Source organism: Ahaetulla prasina, chromosome 11 (assembly GCF_028640845.1).
Source record: "Ahaetulla prasina isolate Xishuangbanna chromosome 11, ASM2864084v1, whole genome shotgun sequence".
In the NCBI taxonomy this organism is placed as follows: Eukaryota; Metazoa; Chordata; class Lepidosauria; order Squamata; family Colubridae; genus Ahaetulla; species Ahaetulla prasina.
In genome coordinates, this window is record NC_080549.1 from 4,200,999 (window position 1) to 4,219,776 (window position 18,778).

Sequence of the window (18,778 nt, forward strand, 5' to 3'; positions counted from 1 at the left end):
CAGAACAAAACCTCCCAGCTGTTAACTGATTTGCATGTTGGACAGTTCTTGTTTTCGTGACCCTCCTGCCTTCTAGCTTTTTTGGTGGCCTGCTGCTCTCATGGGGTTAGCAAAGACTTTTTTTTTTTGTTTACATTTATACCCCGCCCTTCTCCGAAGACTCAGGGCGGCTTACAATGTATAAGGCAATAGTCTCATTCTATTTGTATCTTTTTTTACAAAGTCAACTTATTGCCCCCCCAACAATCTGGGTCCTCATTTTACCTACCTTATAAAGGGTGGAAGGCTGAGTCAACCTTGGGCCGGGCTCGAACCTGCAGTAATTGCAGGCTACTGTGTTCTAATAACAGGCTTCTCTACTGCCTGAGCTATCCCGGCATCTGAGCATCTGAGCATAGCTCGTGTGGTCCCCGTTTTGCAACCTTCCGGCAAGCAAAACCACTTAAAACAACTGGTCCTATTAAGTGAGCAACTGCAGCGAGTCAGTTCACAAATGTGGTGAAAAAGGCCGTAAAATGGGGCAAAACTCATTTAGCAACTATCTTACTGAGCAGCAGAAATTTGGGGCTCGGTTGTGGTCGTACGCCGAGGACTGCCTCTATGTCATGGCTTAATGCCATAACTGGACTGAGTTATTGTCTCAGTTCTGGAGGTGGAGGTAGCAAAAGAAGAGGAGAACGTTCACACATCCCAAGTGGACCTCTGAGATCAGCCAAAATATATCCTTGTCTTTATGTACTTTGGTTCTGGAGCTACACCCCAAGTGTAAAGTGATCTACCAGACCTGGATCATGGCTGCAGTTATACTGGAAATGTACAAGGTTTCCAACCAAATTCAAACCAAAGAGGTGTTGAAAGACTGTTGAGCATGAACATTGGTACCCAGTGGGTGCGTTGCTTCTTAGATGTCGATCCACTTACGTTGGCCTTCAAGGATGTGCTGCTTGGTGCCCTCTGAGCTTGGTTGTTTGCTTGTGGACATTAATTCCTCCCACTAGGCAATATCAGGGCCTTTTATGGGTGGGATTGGCTTCGGTGTTTAAGACAACACTTGGGCAACCAACACCCAGATAAGCAGGGATTAACACCAGACAAACAATTAAGCAGAAATCAATATCCTAACTGAGGAACTACCAAGCAGAAAACCACACACCCACCAAAACTGAAAGAACAGGCTACTGTATGTAAACAGGGAACAAACATCACACTCACTAGCACTGCTGAGGTAACCTAGTCAGGTAATGAAACGTCTAGAAGAAAACCACCCATCTCAGAGAGCACCAAGGATTTCATAGTTCAATCCTGAGCTAGAGAGATGCTCCTCTATTGGATGTCCTACTTGATCCAGGTTCAAGTAGGATATTAAACATCTTTGGCTATCACGGGACCTATTTTATCAGAGCCCCTGCCGGACTGAAAATAGTTAGCCAGTGCCCCTTCCCAGTGGCGAAATCCTCCATGGGTTGCCACCAATTCGCTGCCCGCACATGCACAGTGCGCCCCAGATGCACACTGCACACACGCACATGCAGTCTGCACCAAACACGCGCTTTGAGTGGAAAAAGGAGCGATTTGAAAGTAAGTAGAACAGCGAGGGGGGGGCGAACAGCTGTGCCGCATGATTTAGATTTGCTAGAAAGCAGGATTTCCTGCTTTCTAGCGAATATAAATCATGCTGCACAGCTGATCGTCGGAAATACTGCTTTGGATGAACCGGTAGCCTTTTTTTTTTTTTTACTACCAGTTCACCTGAACCAGTAGCTTTTATTACTACCAGTTTTCCCGAACCGGTGGTAGCATTTCACCCCTGCCCCTTCCCCAAAATTTATCCTGGGTGATTTTGTACCATTTTTCAGTCCACGTGATGAAGGAGAAATTCCCCCCAGGTTGTCTGACACAAAGAACTATGTTAAATCTATCATGTAGAGATGGGTACCACAAGAAGCATCAGTTATTAACTAAATTGCCCTTAAGTAATGGAGCTTAAAGGACTTCGTAACCAAAAGCAAAGGAGACGTTAAAAACCCGATAACTTCTCAAAGATGCATTCCAGAAGTGCTTAAAAGGATGTGGCATTTATGCTGTAACCCTTCCTTTTTGCATTTAAAGATGAGGCATTAATTGAAACAGCCGGTGTCTTCATTATACTAATCATTTGCTATTGTCTTAATGCATTAGTTTTTTCATACGGTGCTCTTCACTGACTTGGGGGTGGGAGAAAGCATTTGTGGGCAAACTATCCGAAGAACAAGTTGATATCTAAGCAATTGAGCTGGTCAGAAGCTGGTCAGCTTGTCCATTGCAGAGGTGGCTGACCAAAGAACGGGAATAATGCAATGATCTTTATTCGTCATCTTCTTTCTTTCCTTCTGTTGCAATGGTTTACAAACGATAAGGTTGTGTTCACCCAAGCAAAACCACAATCGGGTTGTATATAGGAGATGTGCAGGCTGAGCTGGAAGATGGGGTTAAACTTGTCATCAGTTTGGAATCTTTGCATTCCCACAAGAGATCTAAATCCAGCTCTCCATGAATTCCATTCACTCCTACCTGGCGCCAATTTAGCTTTGACTATTAGTTGACCAGATTCTGATGCTGTTGTTGTGAGTTGCGAAGTCGTGTCTGATCCATCACGACCCCGTGGACAACTTTTCTCCAGGCCTTCTACCATCCCCCAGAGATCATTGAAGCTCACGCCGACTGCTTCAGTGACTCCATCCAGCCACCTCGTTCTCTGTCGTCCCATTCTTCTTTTGCCCTTAATAGTTCCCAGCATTAGGTTCTTCTCCAGTGAGTCCTTCCTTCTCATTAGGTGGCCAAAGGATTTGAGTTTCCTCTTCAGGATCTGGCCTTCTAAAGAGCCGTCAGGGTTGATCTCCTCTAGGACTTATCAGTTGGATCACCTTGCAGTCCAAGGGACTTGCAGGAATCTTCTCCAGCACCAGAATTCAAAGGCCCCAATTCTTTGGCGCTCAGCCTTCCTTATGGTCCAACTTTCACAGCCATGCATTGCAACTTGGAAAACCATTCAAAAAATTCTGATGTATTAGTAGCAATAATAAACTCTTTAGTGCTTTGAACTCAGCGAGTGTTCCTCATTCTTGTGTGTGATTTGATCCAGAGGGCCAGGAAGAGATGTTGGCACTGCCATGCTTGAGGATTGAGTTCGTCTTACAGGAAGAAGTAAGGGGAGGAGGTGTAAGGCTTGTCAGGAAATCAGCCCCTCTTGTTCTCAAGAAGATTCAATTTTGAATTGACTTGAATTGAAGGGAAGAGAACCCTGGGTTCTCCAGACTGTGGTAAACTACAGTTCCCAGAACCCCTCACTCCTAGCTATATTAGCTAGGTCTATTGGAAACTGTAGTTCTGTAGCATCTAATGGGTTGTAGGTTCAACAGATTTATATTGATGTGAAACATTAACGGAAAATGATTTTCAGGGCTTTGTGACAAGACATATGAGGTTCTCCATTGGTTGAGATCTTGGAGGTGGCCTCATAATTTGCAGAATTACATGGTCAGCTTTCTTCTAAAAAATGCAAATTCTTTCCCCCTCAATTTTTAGAAACTCACCAGTCAGGGGAACCTTGGATCACTGACATAGTTGTGTTTTTGACCGTAGCTGAAGCTATGGAGTATTTTACGAGCTCAGGGAAAAAAAACAAAAAACAACCCAATGCATAGTTCAAATATTCTGTCCTCCACTGAGAAAGCTGCCGGAAATTTCTTGGAACAGCTCAGAAGCTGTGGTTGCATCTGCCAGGGAAGACAATTGCTGACGTTGTGAAGCTCAGTGCTGGCTGGACATTGTACCACCCCAGCTCTTAAGCACTGTTCTACTTTATACATCGCCATGGCAACTGAGAGATGGGATAATTTTAGAGTGTAAATACATATCAAGATTGACTGTTGAGCAGGCCAGGAGAAGACATGTGACTTTAGGGTAACTCGAAGGAGAGCAGAGAGGAGCCCTAAAGGGAAAGATTGGGTTGTGTTGCTGGCATTCGGTCCCCTCTCCCGTTGAGAAAATATGGGTGGCAGATTAGGCGGTAGAGGGACGAATGAGAAATGGATGGCAAAGAAGGAATGGCTTATGGCACATTTTTTGGTCCTGATGAAGCTTTTGGACTGTGTGTACCAAATTCATGGGGACAGGATGAACTTGAATTGAGGATAAAACAATGCTATAAATGGAGTTGTTACTTTTGAGTACCAAAACAATACAACATTGGAAAAATGTGTTGGTTTACTCCTTCCTTCCTTCCTCCCTTTCTTTTCCTCTTTCCATCCATCCTGCCTGCCTTCCCCCCCTCCCTTCCTCCCTCTCCTTCCTTCTCTCTTTCTCTTCTCCCTTTTTCTCCCTCCCTCCCTCCCTCTCTCCCTCCCTCCTTCCCTCTATATTAGAATTCACTGAAAGATGCTTTATATTTTTCAATATTTAAAATCATCACATTCCAGTTGTGCTCATCTAAACCAATATTTTGGCTATAGGAGCAGGGGAATGAGCCTTATTTATTTATTTATTTATTTATTTATTTATTTATTTATTTATTTATTTATTTATTTATTTATTTCATTGAGCATGTATTAGATAACATATATAAGTATAAGCGTGAATTGAATGCCTAAAATGAATACAATTAAAGGAAACATTAGGACAGGGACGGTAGGCACGCTGGTGCTCTTATGCATGCTCCCTTTACAGACTTCTTAGGAATGGGGTGAGGTCAACAGTAGACAGTCTAAGGTTAAAATTTTGGGGATTTGGGGAAGAAACCACAGAGTCAGGTAGAGCATTCCAGGCATTGACCACTCTGTTGCTGAAGTCGTATTTTCTGCAATCGAGTTTGGAGCGGTTTACCTTGAGTTTGTATCTATAGAGTGCTCATGTATTGTTGTGGTTGAAGCTGAAGTAGTCATTGACATTGTAGCAGATGATTTTATGTACTACACTTAGATCAGAATGAAGGCAGCGTAGTTCTAAGTTGTCTAAGCCCAAACCAATTTGTTCCCATTTTTTTTTTTAAAAAAAAATTGAAGCGATGCATCTGCAGTAGAGTTTGGGTGACGCAGAATAAACCTCACTCGGTGAGGCATGGAGAACCTTGCCAGATGAACCAGGAGGGCCCAGATCAAAGCAATCTTGTTTTTTGCCTTAGCAACCTGTGTGAGTGGCAGGAGATTTGTGATTCACCTGCACCAATCTGCAGGCCTGTCCCCTTTTGCCTTCTGAAGAGATTTCTCTTGCAGTGCGAGGTGTGTGGTTTTGTGAAGCTACTTTAAAGAATTGCTTTTATATGACCCGCGCAAGGCTGGTATGCATTATACATGGCATGCGGATATTTAAAGCTGGGAAGCTCGTGGCAATCGTACATTTTATAAAAGTTTTATCAGGTAGCTGAACTCGAAAGCTTTCCTGCCTGAGAACATAGGCAATAATAATTCGACTTAAATTGGCTGGGAAACATCTATTGGCTTAAGAGTTTGCTCTGCCAGTTCAATATTCTCTCCTCCTCCATCCTGCGCTTTCCAAGATTTTTCTTTTTCTCCTCCAGGCCTGCCTGATCCTGCTAAAGAGGGATGCTAAGAACTAAACCCTCCATCTGCAGACCAAGCAGAAATGGGTACCACTCGATTCCTGTAGATGCTTAATAAAGACAGCTTTTAAAACATGCCATAAAAACCTCAGCGTACTGTGCTACCGTAAAGAACCATCTGGCAGTAGCCTATCGATTTAATATATTTTTAACTCGCCCACTAACCATGAGTAGATGTAAAAACTAAATTATACTGGATGCAATGGATGGTATCTTGAAGGTACATCCTGAATAGAAGGTATTCTATTTTAGAATAAAATAGAATAGAATAGAATAGAATAGAATAGAATAGAATAGAATAGAATAGAATAGAATAGAATACAGGAGAGGAGAGGAGAGGAGAGGAGAGGAGAGGAGAGGAGAGGAGAGAATAGAATAAATAGAGAATAGAATAGAATAGAGGAGAGGAGAGGAGAGGAGAGAATAAATAGAGAATAGAAGGGAAGAGAAGAGAAGAGAGGAGAGAGAGGAGAGGAGAGGACAGGAGAGGAGAGACTAGAATAAATAGAGAATAGAATAGAGGAGAGGAGAGGAGAGAGGAGAATAAATAGAGAAGAGAAGAGAAGAGGAGAGGAGAGGAGAGGAGAGGAGAGGAGAGACTGGATAAATAGAGAATAGAATAGAATAGAATAGAATAGAATAGAGGACAGGAGGAGAGGAGAGGAGAGGAGAGGAGAGACTAGAATAAATAGAGAATAGAATAGAATAGAATAGAATAGAATAGAATAGAATAGAATAGAATAGAATAGAATAGTTAAGGGCCGTAATAGCTCAGGCTGTAAGGAGCCTGTTATTAGAATACAGCAGCCTGCAATTACTGCAGGTTCAAGCCCGGCCCAAGGTTGACTCAGCCTTCCATCCTTTATAAGGTAGGTAAAATGAGGACCCAGATTGTTGGGGGGGGCAATAAGTTGACTTTGTAAATATACAAATAGAATGAGACTATTGCCTTATACACTGTAAGCCGCCCTGAGTCTTCGGAGAAGGGCGGGATATAAATGTAAAAAAAAAAAATAGTTGGAAGGGACCTTGGAGGTCTTCTAGTCCAACCCTCTGCTCAGGCAGGAAACCCTACAGTATATACCATATCAGACCAATAGTTCTCCAGCATTCACAACTTCTGGAGGCAATCTGTTCCAATTATTGTCACTGTCAGAAAATTTCTCCTTAGTTCTAGATTGCTTCTCTCTTTGGTTAATTTCCCTCCCTTGTTTCTTGTCCTGCCTTCATGTGCTTTGGAGAATAATTTGAACCCCCCTCCTCTTTGTGGCAGTCCTTCAAATACTGGAAGACTGCTATTATGTCGCCCCTAATTCTTCTTTTCTTTAGACTAGCCAGACTCAAATCCTGCAGCCATTTTTCATATGTTTTAGTCTCCCATCTCCTTTGATCATCTTAGTTGCTCTTCTCTGAACTTTTTCCAAAGTCTCAACATCTTTTGTGTGGTATGGTGACCAAAACCAGTTGCAGTATTCCAGGTGTGGTCTTACTAGGGTTTCATAAAGCGGTACTAATACAGTATTGGCCAAAATTGTGGAAACCTTTTTGGAAAAGTATATTTTCTAAAACTAGCTAAGAAAAAAAAAACTCCACTTTTTTTTTTTTGGAGTAGTATCATAAAATTACATATCAATGGAAAGATAATTTAATCACAAATGTATTGCAATGACTTTTTTGAAGGATTTGCTATTAGAATAGCAGTTTCAGTATAAAGAAGAAAAGTGAAACACATAGAAAAAATGAGATATACAAAAATTATCACCATAGAAAAAAACGAGATATACAAAAATTATCACATCAGTTAATACTTAGCTGGATAACCCTTAGCATGAATTACGGCCTTACAACATCTTCCCATGGAGGGAACCAAGTCTTTGAGTTCTGCAGCTGTTCTAAGGTGAAACCAAGATTGAATGATGACTTCTATTAACTGGGTTTTATTGCTGGGTCGCTTCCGACTAACAAGTTTCTTTAGTTGTCTCCATAGATTTTCAGTTGGGTTAAGATTTAGGCTATTCCCAAGCCATTCCAGCAGTGGAATAGGATTCTCTTGAAACTCAAAAAAAAAAAAAGTGGTATGTATAAAAAAACTCCAAAAAAAGAGTATCAAAAATACAGTTTCCCCAAAAGGTTTCCACAATTTTGGCCACTACTGTACTTCATGTGATCTTGATTCTATGCCTCTGTTTATACAACAAGATCTTCACCGTTGTTTAACGTCATCTTTCTTTCATCTCGGGGAGCCCGACAGGCCCCTCCGACGAATTTTGATGAATGTGCGGGATCCACATTCTGAAATGCAGAAACATGCCATTGGTGTTGTAACCCAGGCCCAAGTAGGTAATAATAACTTAGTTCGTGGAAAAACAAACTTTATTAGGACAGTCGTTCAACTCAAAGTAAAACAAATGCCTTCCAAATTCCTCAGTTATCTCACAAACCTTAGTCCAATTAGGCAAACTGCCAAAGGCCCTTCCTGGCAAACGTCCAGAAGCCACAAAAACAAAGACGTAGATGAAGCAGAAGACGCAGCTACAAAGTTGCTTTCCGGCAAAGGCCAAACGCCGGTGCTGGTGTGCTTTAAGCCTTATGGAAGGGGCCAATCATCTCTTGGCCTTACTCCTGAGTCATCCTCTCTGCTTGAGCTGCTCTTGCCTTCTGGCAGCTCTTCTCATGCGTGCATTAGGAACAGGCTCCTCCTGTTCCTCTGCCTCCACTACTATCAGTTTCTGGAGTCTCTGTAGTCCGCTCCTCACTTCCCGATGACCCTGGCCCCACCTCAGCCTCATTGCTATCCGACTCCATTGATAGCTCCATAGGGTGTTGAGGGACCACGACAATCGGTTCCCCGATCCTCTGTCTCTTTTCTCCCAACCTCTCGAAAAAGAGGCACTTCGATTAGGAATGGATTAGAGCTTTTTTTTTTTTTTTTGCTTGTTTACAGAGTCCAGGATCCAAAATGCATGCACTGGAATGCCAGTTTGGGTGAAGAAAAAGGTGTGTTTTTTTATTGTTTGGCTGCGCTTGAAGAGGTATGAGGGTCGGTGACTGGAAAAGTCAATAAACAAACCCAATGGCATCCGGGCCGAAGGCTACCTGATGGAGCGAAGCTGAATTTTAAATTATAGATGCTGGAGGCTCTCTCATGACTCGCCGTGGGCAATGCAGATCTGCAAGCCATAACTTTGCACAACGGACTGTCAATAACAAACGATTGCTTGGGGAATATAGCCCAGCCCGGCTCACTTGGTAAAAGCATTGTCTCTCGGTTGGATGGAAAGAAAATATAGGCTGCTGAATCTGTTTTTGTCCTCTTGGCCCAATCCATTCACTTCTCTTTTTTCCTCCTTCCCTCTTTTTTTTTCTTTTTTTTTCTTCTCCATTAAAAGGAAGTTTAACCCAGGGAACAGAATCTTGTCTTCTGTCCCCGAATCTCTTGCGTTGTCCCAACCTCTGCCTTTGGGAACATCATCTGAAGAATGGGATCCGAGGTTCTCCCAGATACTTCTATTTTAATTGGGTTTTCCCTACCAGGTGAAGAGCCATCTCTGGGATCTTTCTCTCTCTTTGGCTTTTCATAGAATAATATCTCTAGAACAGTTAGGAATAGGTTTGGTTCAGATCAGAGGTAGCATTCAGCCGGTTCTTAGCGGTTTGGGTGTACCGGTAGCGGTTTGGGTGTACCGAGATCGGGGGTATGTAGACACATTTTTGAGGCTGGGTGTTGTGCCTCGCCCACCCTCCTCCCCTCAGCCGGGCCCCTCACATCTCCTGCCATTGGAGCCAGAGACTGATAGTGCAGAAGAATGGCCTGGCATGCCTCCAGCCCCCAGCCCTGGCACCATGCCCGGACAAACTGAGCAAACAAACTTCCCTCCTACAGTGTGTGAGCACGAAGCCAGCCACAAGCTGGAATTGCCGGCAGCTGGGGACGAAACGATGCAGTGGACAGATCCTTGCTTCCGGAGAATGGAGAGGCAGCGTCAGCAAAAGGAAGGGAGGGGCAGGCCTGGATAAGTGCTGAGTCATGGAGCCACACCCCATGGCCTATATAAAGGATCTGCTTTCTGGCATTCCTTGAGTCAGGCAAAGTCTCATCTGGTTGCTGAAATCACACGTTGGATTCCTGCCTGCCCTGAGAAATCTGACAGGAATTTGGCAAAGCTGCAGAGGCTTCGTGGCCACGCTTGATACAGACTTCCCAGACCCGGTCGTTGGAGGGGGAGGGGGACACGACACCGGGTGCATGTGCGGAAGGCATGTGAGTGAGTGAAGGCTGGGCGCTGTCGTGTCCCACTCCTCCGCTGACGACCGGGTGAGGGAAATCCGAATCAGGCGTGCCTCTGCAGCTCTGCCAAAGTCCTAGCAAAGTTCTCAAGGCAGGCAGGAGACCAGAAAGTGACTTCAACAAGATATGTTAGACTTTGCCTGACTCAGAGAATGCCAGAAAGCAGATCCTTTATATAGGCCATGGGGTGTGGCTCCATGACTCAGCACTTATCCAGGCCTGCCCCTCCCTTCCTTCTGTCGCCGCCGCCTATCAATTCTTCTGAAGCGAGGGTCACTCCAGTCTGCAGCTGTTGGTAATTGACCTTCCTTAGGCTCACATGCTGTGGGGAGGGGGAGGGGTCTAGTTGCTCCGTTTGCCTGGGCATGGAGCCAGGGCTGGGGCCGGGAGGTGCTTCCTCCTGTCTGGGCATGGAGCCAGGGCTGGGGCCGGGAGGCATACTAGGACATTCCTCAGCGTTCGGAAGCAGATAAGAAGGCCCCGGCTGCGGTGAAAGCGGGCGAGACACAACAGGCGCATGCACAGAAGGCGCACATGGCAAACCAGTAGTAAGAATATTGGAAACCCACCACTGGTTAGGATGAGTTAAGATCAAGCGATCGACCCAAAAGCGCTTTTCCAAAAAAAGGCAACTGGACTTTCTCAGTCAGAAAGTCGAAGGAAGTCCAACTGCCTTTTGTTAAAAGTGCCTTTGGGACAACCATGACCTGGATGATTGAAAAGCTCCACGATCAGCTTGATGAGGTAGGATGGACTCACCGAGCCCAAGGCACAAAAAAGTCCCCTCGAGAAAGAAAGAAAAAGGATCAGTGGTGGGTTTCAAATTTTTTTACTACTGGTTCTGTGGGTGTGGCTTGGTGAGTGTGGCATGGCTGGATGGGCGTGGCTTGGTGGGCATGGCATGGGAAGGATACTGTAAAACCTCCATTCCCTCCCCAATCCAGGGGAAGATTACTGCAAAATCCCCATTTCCTCCCAATCAGCTGGGACTCAGGAGGCAGAGAATAGATGGGGGCCGGGCCAGTCAGAATTTTTACTACCAGTTCTCCAAACTACTCAAAATTTCCAGTACCGGTTCTCCAGAAGTGGTCAGAACCTGCTGAAACCCCACCTCTGAAAAGGATGGTCAGGTTTTGAAGAAACCTAAGCTTCCTGATCATGTTTCTCAGTGGAGAGGAGGATTCAGAAGACCATCCCATTATCTCAAGCAGTGAGATAACCAATGTTCAGATTCAGGTCTGATACTCCCAGGAGAACAGCTGCTCGTCTCATCACCCCTTACGTGTAGTCCAAGCATGGCGACATAAATGAGCACCATCATAAGGGGACTTCCAGGGAGGTCCACAGGAAGCTTCTCCAAAGCCAAGAAACCAGCACCAGACCATGATTGAACCCCCTACCCTTTCGTTAACAGACACCACATGTGTTGTGTCTACAACCCCCGAGCCGGGCCGCCTGCCAGAAAGTGACTGGGAAAGTGAGGGGGAAGGGCCATCAGGACTTACCTCGGGAGCACCGGCTTCCCTGGCTCAGCTCCAGGAGCCAGAAGCAGGCCAGGTGGAAGAAATAATGAGGCCTCCGTCCCCTGACTCCCCCCACACACAGGCCATGCCTTGAGACCCAGCTGAGGGCAATCAGGTCTGGCTGGACCCTAGGTTTCGTAGGCAGGAGAGGCGGGAACAACAGAAGCAAGGGTGGGGCAGGCCTAGAAAGTGCTGAGTCATGAGCCACACCCCACAGGATATAAAAGCAGCAAGGGCTGCTATACCACTTTGTGGCGAGCAAATCAACTGCTTAGAGGGAGAGAATTAGAGCTGAAGTCCTGTTTGTTCCTGGTTTCCTGGCTGACTCATCGGCATCAAGAGAGATAACAGAGACACTTGGCAGACGCTCGCTAGTTTGCAGCCAGAGCTGATAGTTGCCGACTAATTAAGTCATTGCTCGTGTCTCCTGGACTGCGGAGGGGGACAGAACAACGTGTTTTAGACCCCTCAAGCAGCTAGGACTTCAGCTGGGTGATCCCCCTGGGGTTTTTGACCCTCTATTCCCTACCTGCTTGCAAATCTCATTGAACAACTGTCTCGCTTAGCAACATAAATTTTGGGCTCAATTGTGGTCCTAAGTCCAAGAGTACCTGTATAAGGATTGAGGCTGAGGAAAATGTTCTCTTGGCGCTTAGCCTGTAAATGTCCTGGTTTGGGGACAATAATCTCCGCGATTAAGAAGAAATTTGGAGAGTTGAAAACCAACACTATGAAATTGGTTGCTGGAATGCAGATTCCTAAGTCCCTAGAGATAGTAATATTTAAATACATACATACATACATACATACATATATTAAAAGGAAAGGAGAAGTAAAAGGTAGGGAGGAGATGACTTTATGTTGAGCAGGAATGAAACATTTTGGTTTTCCCTCTCTTTCTCTCGCTCTCTTTTTCTTTTTCCCCCGAGTTGTGCCTTCGGGGGCTTTAGTAAGAATGGAACGGAATACATAATATATTGAAAAGAAGCAATATATATTCCGTTCGTGACTCAATCTTTGGCTTCTCCATTTCTGAATCATTATGCTGGAGAGATAAATATGGCATTCTCTTCAACCTATTTAAGACCATTATTCCCGGGTACATAAAATGTGCAAATTAAGATATCTTTCCGTATATTTGTCTCTTTCGCATCCAGAGGGAGAGTTAAAAATATTTGTAGCTGCAAATCCATTGCGATGTTCCGAGAATATTAAAGGCGGCCCGTTTCGCCTTCCCATTTTCTTACAAGTTCATGGGGCAGGAGGAGCCATGCTCCAGCTGTTGAATTCATGCTCTGCCCATTAACATTATCTCCGGCTTGGATTGTCCCATCATATTTTGCAAGGCGCACCTGCCTGGGATTGTGACTTTCTAATAAGGCTAGTACAGTCCTTGGTTTTTGTCCACTCCATCGTTTGTCTCTAAGGCTCATGGAGACGCATTGAGCAAAGTGTGGTTTATTATTATTATTATTAGTAGTAGTAGTAGTATTTTCCCCACAACCCAAAGTAGGAAACTGTCTTCTGGCAACTTGAGAATAGGACTACATGTCTGTCGTTTTGTACAGTTGGTCTTTTTCTCCAAGAAATCCAAATCCTTGAATGTCACTATTCTGTCCTTTCCTTCCTTCCTTCCTTCCTTCCTTCCTTCCTTCCTTCCTTCCTTCCTTCCTTCCTTCCTTCCTTCCTCCCTCCCTCCTTCCTCCCCTTATCTTCCTCCCTCCTTCCTACATTTCTCCGCCTTTATCTTCCTTCCTTCCTTCCTTCTTCTCTCTCTCTTCTTCCTTTCTTCCTTCTTTCTCCTCTCTTCCTCCCTCCCTCCTTCCTCCCCTTATCTTCCTCCCGCCCTTCCTACATTCTTCCCCGTTATCTTCCTTCCTTCCTTCCTCTTTCTCTCTCTTCTCCCTCCTCCTCCCTCCTCCCTCTCTCTTTCTTTCTTTCTTTCGCTTTCCTTTTTCCTTCTTTCCTCCCTCCTTCCTACATTTCTCCGCCTTTATCTTCCTTCCTTCCTTCTTCTTTCTCTCTCTTCTTCCTTTCTTCCTTCTTTCTCCTCTCTTCCTCCCTCCCTCCTTCCTCCCCTTATCTTCCTCCCGCCCTTCCTACATTCTTCCCCCGTTATCTTCCTTCCTTCCTTCCTCTTTCTCTCTCTTCTCCCTCCCTCCCTCCCTCCCTCCCTCTCTCTTTCTTTCTTTCTTTCGCTTTCCTTTTTTCCTTCTTTCCTCCCTCCTCCCTCCCTCTTTATCTTCCTACATTCCTCCCCTTTATCTTCCTTCCTTCGTTCCTTCCTTCCTCCCTCCCTCCCTCTCCACCTGCATACATAGTAACTTGTTGCTTCAAAATGAAAGGCAGAATCTGGTCCGAGTTATTGCATAGGATTCTGCACAGGTGTTTATTTATGGCTGAAGGGCTGAAGTGTTCTCTCTAGCTTGTTACGATAGCCGTGACTTACCTAGCCACATCTCGGGAGGCATTATTCGGATAGGCTCAGGGGCAGCTCCTGCGATAACTTGGTTTATCTGATTTATAATATTTGAATTTATTGATGCCCTGGTGTTTTTTCCTTGCATGTTCACCCACCCATTTCAAAGCTCAGGCAATAATTAGCACTTGCAAGCCAAACAGTGTAAAATGAGCCGTGGAAAAAGAAAGAAACAAACAAACAAAAAAGAATTCTAACAAAGTGAAATGTTACAGCCAAAGAAGACCAGCGGTATGTAATTATTTCCCTGTCTCTCACCTTAATATTTATGATTCTAGTGTCACCTTTTAAAAAAAAAAAAAGCAAGCAGGGTCTCCCAAGAGCTTTGGAAGCTAAATGTGTTACACAGATAAATAGATAGATGCTAATACATACTAATTAAAAAGCAGGAAGAATAAATGCATAAAGTTAATACAATGGTATTATTTTAACACTAAATCATCCCTAATCATAATAAAAACTGGGAAACATGGAGGTGCGGAGAAAAGAGCTTGGAAAAAAATTATTTATAAACTGAATAATTCTAATATTCCCCAAAGATTTTCTTTGCCCTTTTGATGAGAAAACCCTGCAGTTCTAATTCAGATTTGACAGCCAACATATATCAGCGATCCATTGCTACGCATCGGGTCAACGTTTCTCCTTCTGGATTGGAATGATTGTTGTGTTAGCCCCTCCCGGTTCATCCCATCTCTGAGTAAACTAGTTGTTGACACCTTGATCGATTTAAAACACAGGATGAAAGGCCTTTAGGTGGCTCAGTGGCTAAGACACTGAGCTTGTCGATCGGAAAGGTTGGCAGTTCGGCAGTTCAAATCCCTAGTATAAGGGTCTCCTGTGTGAGCAAGGGGTTGGGTTAGTTGACCTCCAAGGTCCCTTCCAACTCTGTTACTGTTAGTCATTATGGACCTGATCTTGGGAGACAGGAGAAAGGGCTGCAGCCTACACAACCATCGGAAGCAAAGGGAAAACTGTCAGTCCACAGAAGGAAAAGGGGTGTTGGAAGCATCTCACCCTACTTTTCAAGAAAGTAAAAGTAAAGGAAGGGGGGAGGTGTCTTCAGACTGGCAAGATTCTGAAATTATAACTTCAGAATAAAGGCAGCATTGATGCTTATGGTTTGTGCCTCTTGTGTGGGCTGTCTTGTAGGGTTGACACCATGATAGAGCCGTGCTGATTCAGTTCTACAGAGGAATTATTGAGTCTGTCATTTGCACCTCTATAACTGTCTGGTTCGGTTCTGCAACCCAACAAGACAGACACACATTTCAGAGGATAATTAGAACTGCAGAAAAAATAATTGCTACCAACCTGCCTTCCATTGAGGACCTGTATACTGCACGAATCAAGAAGAGGGCCGTGAAAATATTTACAGACCCCTCACATCCTGGACATAAACTGTTTCAACTCCTACCCTCAAAACGCTATAGAGCACTGCACACCAGAACAACTAGACACAAGAACAGTTTTTTCCCGAAGGCCATCACTCCGCTAAACAAAGAATTCCCTCAACACTGTCAGACTATTTACTGAATCTGCACTACTATTAATCGTCTCATAGTTCCCATCACCCATCTCTTTCCATTTATGACTGTATGACTATAACTTGTTGCTGGCAATCCTTATGATTTATATTGATATATTGACCATCAATTGTGTTGTAAATGTTGTACTTGATGAACGTATCTTTTCTTTTATGTACACTGAGAGCATATGCACCAAGACAAATTCCTTGTGTGTCCAATCACACTTGGCCAATAAAAAAATTCTATTCTATTCTATTCTATTCTATTCTATGAAGAACTAATGTAGATGTAATGTAGATCCTGAGAGTATAAATCTTCCTTCTGTCTTGGTGCGTTGGATAATCAAAAGGCCAAATCTTAGAAAAGAATCTTTGTAGCTTTAGGGTTGAACTTGGTGCTCTCTGAGCATGGCTGTTCTCTTGCAGATGTTACATTAGCCAAATAGGGAATATCAGAAGTGAGCAGACGTTAATGGAGAGGAGGAGGGATATGAGAGGAGGAGGAGGAGGAGGAAATGTTCCCTAAAGATTATGGGATCCTTGGTGCTCTCTGAGCTTGGTTGTTTTCTTGCAGACATTTCATGACCCAACTAGGTGAAATAATCAGTGCTAGGAGGGAGTGGGGTTTCTGGAGAGGAGGAAGAGGAAGAGGAGGAGGAAATGGACAACTATGGGGTCGTTGGTGCTCACTGAGCTTGGTTGTTCTCTCGCAGACGTTTCGTGATGTAATCCGTGATCCGTGATGTAATCTAGTTGAGTCATGAAATGTCTTCAAGAAAACAACCAAGCTCAGAGACCACCAAGGAGCCCACCGTTAAAAAGGCTCTGGCTGGGGATGCCCACTACATCTGGCGGAATTCAAAGGGTCATTGAAGCCAATTCCTTTCCTTTCGAAAACTTAGCGTTTGAAATCCATCCCTAAGCAGCCCTTCTAAATCCCAGGCTCCAGGTACCCAGGCTGTGATAGAACCAGCTTTCCATGTGTCAGAACAGGGGTCTCCAACCTTGGCAACTTTAAGCCTGGAGGACTTCAACTCCCAGAATTCCCCAGCCAGCAAAGCTGGCTGGGGATTTCTGGGAGTTGAAGTCCACCAGGCTTAAAGTTGCCAAGGTTGGAGACCCCTGTGTCAGAAGACTAATGTCCAAGACATTTCCTAATGCTATTTCCTTTGCACAGTCTTTGTTCCCTTCCCTTCTGGTGGCATTACCAATCTTTGTTTTGACTTGGTTTTTTTTCAATCTTTTTGATAAGCGAAGGCAGATGAAGGAAGCCGTCTTGTTTGTATTTCCATATTTGATGGGCTTGCGGGGCTTGTGTGTGTGTGTGTGTGTGATTTATATTTGAAAAGGAAGCCTGCTTGCAGTCGATGGGCGAAAATGGAGCATTGGTGGAAGCAGGAGGTGGGTGGGGGGGAAGAGAGAGAGAGAAGGAATGAAATTCACATCAGCAATTTCAAGAATATCTCATCCTGATAAGAGCTATTGTTGACTTAAGTGTTCCTTGGAATAAAATGCCAATTGCCCGGGCTTGAAGAGGAAATCAGCACATTCATGCAAGATGTCAATTCCTAAAGACACAATAACAAGTAGTAGTTGCTACTCAAGATTCACTATCGAGAGAGAGAGAGAGAGAGAGAGAGAGAGAGAGAGAGAGAGAGATAAGGGGTTGTTCCGCTAAATTATGATTTGGGGCTTAAAGTCTTGTTTTGTATTAGAGGGTATTAAGCGTCATTCCGAGATGATAAAACCGTGAGCTGCATAATACACATTTTTAGCAGCGACACAAAACACAGTACAAGATGTGTTAGGAGGTTGCTGATATTCCCCCTGCAGTACAATTGAGCTAGCCTTGATTGATAACAAACTTCTGGGTTCAATTTAATTCAGTTCCGTTTCAGCCCTAAGGTCAGATACAAAGAAAATATTGAATAAAAATAAGCATTGCGTCCTTATGTCTGTATATGTGTATAAGAGAAGAACATTAATAATAGAGTCTAACAAGAATTATGACTCATCATCCTCATTTAATGTCCCCATATCTCACGGTAGGTCTCAACCTTGGTCCTTTAAGACTTAGGACTTCAACTCCCAGAATTCCCAGCCAGCAAAGCTGGCTGGGATTTCTGGGAGTTGAAGTCCACCAGGCTTAAAGTTGCCAAGGTTGGAGACCCCTGTGTCAGAAGACTAATGTCCAAGACATTTCCTAATGCTATTTCCTTTGCACAGTCTTTGTTCCCTTCCCTTCTGGTGGCATTACCAATCTTTGTTTTGACTTGGTTTTTTTTCAATCTTTTTGATAAGCGAAGGCAGATGAAGGAAGCCGTCTTGTTTGTATTTCCATATTTGATGGGCTTGCGGGGCTTGTGTGTGTGTGTGTGTGATTTATATTTGAAAAGGAAGCCTGCTTGCAGTCGATGGGCGAAAATGGAGCATTGGTGGAAGCAGGAGGTGGGTGGGGGGGAAGAGAGAGAGAGAAGGAATGAAATTCACATCAGCAATTTCAAGAATATCTCATCCTGATAAGAGCTATTGTTGACTTAAGTGTTCCTTGGAATAAAATGCCAATTGCCCGGGCTTGAAGAGGAAATCAGCACATTCATGCAAGATGTCAATTCCTAAAGACACAATAACAAGTAGTAGTTGCTACTCAAGATTCACTATCGAGAGAGAGAGAGAGAGAGAGAGAGAGAGAGAGAGAGAGAAGGGGTTGTTCCGCTAAATTATGATTTGGGGCTTAAAGTCTTGTTTTGTATTAGACGGTATTAAGCGTCATTCCGAGATGATAAAACCGTGAGCTGCATAATACACATTTTTAGCAGCGACACAAAACACAGTACAAGATGTGTTAGGAGGTTGCTGATATTCCCCCTGCAGTACAATTGAGCTAGCCTTGATTGATAACAAACTTCTGGGTTCAATTTAATTCAGTTCCGTTTCAGCCCTAAGGTCAGATACAAAGAAAATATTGAATAAAAATAAGCATTGCGTCCTTATGTCTGTATGTGTGTATAAGAGAAGAACATTAATAATAGAGTCTAACAAGAATTATGACTCATCATCCTCATTTAATGTCCCCATAATCCCTTACGGCAGGGGTCTCACAACCTTGGTCCCTTTAAGACTTGTGGACTTCAACTCCCAGAGTCCCTCAGCCAGCTTTGTTGGCTGAGGGACTCTGGGAGTTGAAGTCCACAAGTCTTAAAGGGACCAAGGTTGGAGATCCCTGCCTTATGGGGTGGAGTCTGGGCAATCGAATGGAGCTGAGTGTTTACTGGCCGGATGCCCTACCTGTCGCCAATGAGGAGTTATATTCAGCAGATATATTCTCAACGTGCCCAGAGAGAGAAATATCTGCCTCTACCAAGGA

At 44.2% G+C, this 18,778-nt stretch overlaps 1 protein-coding gene across 1 annotated transcript in view; it reads left to right on the top strand.

Annotated features, from left to right (window-relative positions):
• Positions 1 to 18,778, top strand: part of AFF2 (ALF transcription elongation factor 2) — a 340,517-nt gene that overhangs the window by 67,027 nt on the left and 254,712 nt on the right. The window lies entirely within an intron of this gene.